At 30.6% G+C, this 5,000-nt stretch overlaps 1 protein-coding gene across 1 annotated transcript in view; it reads left to right on the top strand.

Annotated features, from left to right (window-relative positions):
- Window positions 1-5,000, top strand: part of LOC137620333 (cuticle protein AMP1A-like) — a 257,324-nt gene that overhangs the window by 143,857 nt on the left and 108,467 nt on the right. The window lies entirely within an intron of this gene.

The following is a 5,000-nucleotide window of genomic DNA, read 5'->3' as shown; positions in this document are numbered from 1 at the left end:
CGAATGATAAGATAAAAAAAAAATAAAACCGTTACAGTATACGGGGGTGTATGAAACACGAGCAGTGCACCCCTTATAAATCTGACACTGCTTTAGCCAAAGCAAGCTGAGCCAAAAATGGAGGCAGGCCCACAAGCTGGAGGGATCCTTCGGCAGATTCAAATAACATATCAGAAGTTTGCCATTATCTATGCAGCAGATCCAGGCGATATCAGAGAGAGAGAGAGAGAGAGAGTAGGAGAGAGAGAGAGAGAGAGAGAGAGAGAGAGGAGAGAGAGGAGAGAGAGAGAGAGAGAGAGGGTGGGGTGGTAATGTAAACGAGGAATATTTCCGTCTGACAAATACTCTTATGAATAGTACTGTATATTCCAACAATATTCAAGGGTTCTTATACAGAACATATGATAAGAAATCCAAATAAAACGATGAGACATAATGTTTTGATGATGATTTTGAAATAAATACGATTTCAGTTCTTAAAAGATTAAAAGTCCCTCTCTCTCCTCTCTCTCTCTCTCTCCTCTCTCTCTTCTCTCTCTCTTCTCTCTCTCTCTCTCTCTCTCTCTCTCTCACTCTCTCTCTCTCTCTCTCTCTCTCTCTCTCTTTAATATATAATTAAATCATTATTGCTCTCCTTAACTGATACCTTCAATTTCCTTCCTCACATTCGAACCATACTAACAATGTCTTAGTTGTTTGAAAGTGGACCACCTCTCAGGACGAAGAAGGGCATGATCTCTCCAAGGCCAGGTCCATAACAACTGGGACAGTTCCAATGCTGATAACGTAAGGGATCATTTTGTTTTATTATCATTTAGTTAACTAGAATTCTTATGTTGATAAACTAACTTCCTTATAACACGCAATTAGTGTATACTAATGAAATATATTGTTAGAAGTCTTAGGGGCTTTAAATAAATAGATCTAAACTAGGCTGACGGGAGGACACACCCCATTGCCATTTGGACCGGGGAAAGGAAGGGAAACATTCATTTTGTTGTTTATGTTGTTATCGCAAAGCTTTGACAATACATCATATCGTGTGGAATGCTTAACCGGCTGGGAACAATAATTTGTCATCTGCTGCAATTCTTTATAATCAAATATCAGAATATTTAATTTATGTTTATTTATACATTTTGTGAAAAGGACTTTTATGTTAGAAAATTCAATGTAATCTGAGTAACAAAAGAGCGCCAGTTATCACCTGTTTATTCTTAGTATGAAGATGAAAGAAATTATAGCTGTAGAAAATATAGGATAATTAGGTTTGTCATTGACCAAAGGAAACTTCAATAACGTGAAATTAAATCAGGGTATGAAATATTTATGGGAATTCCACATATGGCCAAGAAACGAAAGAGGTTTGGGATAAATATTTAAAGAAAACGGAGGTTATTTAAACACTAAAGAAAACGGGAAAACGATATCACCGATAACATTCCTGCACGAATTTCAGGTCAGGGATAACGAGAGCCTTACACGCCTTGAGATCTCTGGAAAGAAATAGTTATGGTTTGATGTCATTGTACGTATTGTCTTCAAAAATTATCCCCAAGTGATTTCTACGATAAGTTGAATGTTCAAACCTGTGACAATCTTGTCAATTATCTTTGGATATCATGACAAAGTTTTCTTTTCTCTTTTTATTTGATTAACATAAAAGAATAGGGGCTTATTCGGCAAAAATGTTAGAAGTATGCAAATAATGCCATGTTTACATCAAAATTTCTCAGAGACGTAATCAATTAATTTTTACGTAATCATGGTATCCTACACTAGTGTATGTAGCCTAAGAATGCAAGTAATGTACACTAATGACCATATACCGATATGTACAGCATATGATCTTTTCGACAACTTGGAAGGCTTTAGTTTATAATTAATCTATCTGTCTTTCATACACTTCGCATGAGAGCATTCACCTGACACAATTACAATTAAAAGAAACCTAAAAATGAAAACACTATTTATGTGACAAGAGTTTACATAAAGTTCCACTCCATTTTCCTGAAACACGTCAGTATAAAAACAAAAATAGAAAATCAGCGGTAACAAGAAGGGCAGTACTTCATCTAGAAGGATAAATCTTACCCCTGTGACGATTGTTTGGAGATATGTGAAGGGCGAAGGTTGTATGTTGTGCCTCGGAAAGAAAGGATAGTAAGTTCACATGGCCTTTTTTTTCTGCTACCTTAACCTTCGCCAGCCATTCCAGAGACACCAGCGACCCATTTCCCGAAGTAGGAACTGATGCTAGCCTGATTGGTATAAAAGCTACACCTTTTGAAAAAACGGGTATTTACTTCTTACACACACACACACACACACACACATATATATATCTATATATATACATATATATATTATAAATATATATATATATATATAATATATATATATAATATATATATATATATATATATATATATATATATAAATATATGCATATAATATATATATATATATATATATATATATATATATATACCCACATATACATATACATACGTATATATAAATGTATATATATATATATATGTATATATATACATATATATATATATATATATATATATATATATATATATATATATATATATATATATATGATGGCTCATGGGTATGGGCACCAAAACTATATTATAAGATGGTCCCGTATCTGGGAACCAAACATATAATATTATATATATTAAGACTGGTAAGCTAAGCAACCTCTCGAATTCCAAACTAACCTGTTTGCTTTTGCATTAGATCTGTTACACTTGGAAATATTAATACGCAAACTCTAAGACAGTTATATAACTCCCAGACAGCAATATATAAAACACTTAAATACACTCAAAACCAAAATGGGTAATTATTCTTGAGACTTCTTTAAAACGATTCTTTAACATGGGTACGATCGAATACTAATTTAAACAAAGGTGATTGGAATAATACACTATATAAACTACAGCACTTAGAAGGAATTTACATAAAACAAATAAATCACTCAAAATATTAAGTCTGAACAAAACTTAGATTAAGACAAAAATATTACGATCTGAAAATTATATAATCAATTTACTTTAAATATTTAATCTGAACATACCTCAGACTAAGACAAAAGAAATAATACTTATGAAAATTATACAATTATTTGTTTCACTTGAAATTAAATCTGAACACAATATTTAAGTTTGATAATTAATGAAAATAGATAAACCTTACTACAGGGCCATTTACAAAAACTCTAAGAGAATTTTTATAAATACTCACTATGTTTACAAAATCCCATCACACCAAAACTTTAAAATTTCACTGAACACTTTTAAAACAATACACTGGACGGAATATGAGAGAGAGAGAGAGAGAGAGAGAGAGAGAGAGAGAGAGAGAGAGAGATCTATTCAACCCTGGGGTCGACTTTATATATCAAACTTAGCTACTTCCAGAAAATTCAAGGACCAACATCTGGTAGCTTGGGGGCTGGGCTAAGGGCGTCAGAGTTACCAAATATGGATCTCTTGAACTCGAACCTAAGCAACGCTAGTCGGCTCTCTCTCTAAGCTAGCTCTACCCACCCTTTTCCCCAAAATAAGAATAAAATCTATCACAAGGTTTTTCCAAAAATATTCCAAAGCACATGGCAGACCAAAGAGTAGCGTATTTTCTCTCAAACATGACGCAATACCTCATAAAAATATACAAATAATTTACATAAGCCCTTGTTCCTATCTCGTATGGTCACATAACACTCTGAAACAGTTGTGTAAGATTTCGTAACAAAAATACGTGAAATAAAAAGTTAATTAAAAATAATGACGTAAATTTACATATGATGACCTGAATGAAGAATACAAGGAAATTACGACAAAAGTCTTATGTAATTTACATAATAAACTTAAATCTAGACGATAGAACTCATCTTATGGGGTGGCTATTCATCTCTTCAATGAACAAATGAAATCTATAAATAAATCACGAATAAAATATTTTATTTACTCTACACTAGACCAGCTTCTTAAGAATATACAGTATTTATATATATAAATATATATATATATATATATATATATATATATATATATATATATATATATATATATATATATATATATATATATTTATTTATTTATTTTATTTTGGCAGTTTGAACTATTCTACTGCAAAGTGTAAATAAAAGAAATGTAAAAAATAAGCATTTTATTATGGAAAAAAAGTTTAAAGTAATTCTAAAATTTTATTGTTTATGAACAAGTAAAAAAAAATAGAAACTTTAGTTCATTTGATAGTTATATATGTATATGAATTTACATATATGTATATATATATATATAAATATATATATATATATACATATGTATATATTTATTAACAATATCGGCAGGAAATTCAACCGTTTCTAGTCCACTATAGCACAAACACCTCAGGTATGTCGTTATTCCTCCATCCGGATATATATGAATATATTCAGTCATTTACATATACTGTATAGATGTATACATATATTTACACATATGTATATATATATATATATATATATATATATATATGCACTCAAACACACACACATATATATATGTATATATATATATATATATATATATATATATATATATATATATATACATATATATATATATACAGTATATATATATTTACAAGCTAAGCAACAAACCTAGTTGGAAAAGACGAATGTTATAAGCCCTAAGGATCGTACAAGGAAAAAAAGCTCAGTGTGGAGAAGGAATAAAGCAATAATTAAACTACAAAAGAAACATTGAACAATCAAAATAAAATATTATGAGAACAGTAACAACAATTAATTGGATATTGTTTATATAAACTACTAAAAATTCAGAAAAAAAAAAAAAAACGCGAGGAAGAAAAATGAAATAGTATAGCGTGCCAGAGTGTACCCTTGAGCAAGAGAACTCTAACCCAAAACAGTGGAAGACCATGGTACAGAGACTAAGGCACTACTCAAGACTAGAGAACAATGGTTTGATTTCGTA

This window comes from Palaemon carinicauda, chromosome 26 (assembly GCF_036898095.1).
Source record: "Palaemon carinicauda isolate YSFRI2023 chromosome 26, ASM3689809v2, whole genome shotgun sequence".
NCBI classification, from domain to species: domain Eukaryota; kingdom Metazoa; phylum Arthropoda; class Malacostraca; order Decapoda; family Palaemonidae; genus Palaemon; species Palaemon carinicauda.
The sequence above is the reverse complement of the archived record's forward strand: the minus strand, read 5'-3'. Positions and strand labels throughout refer to the sequence as shown.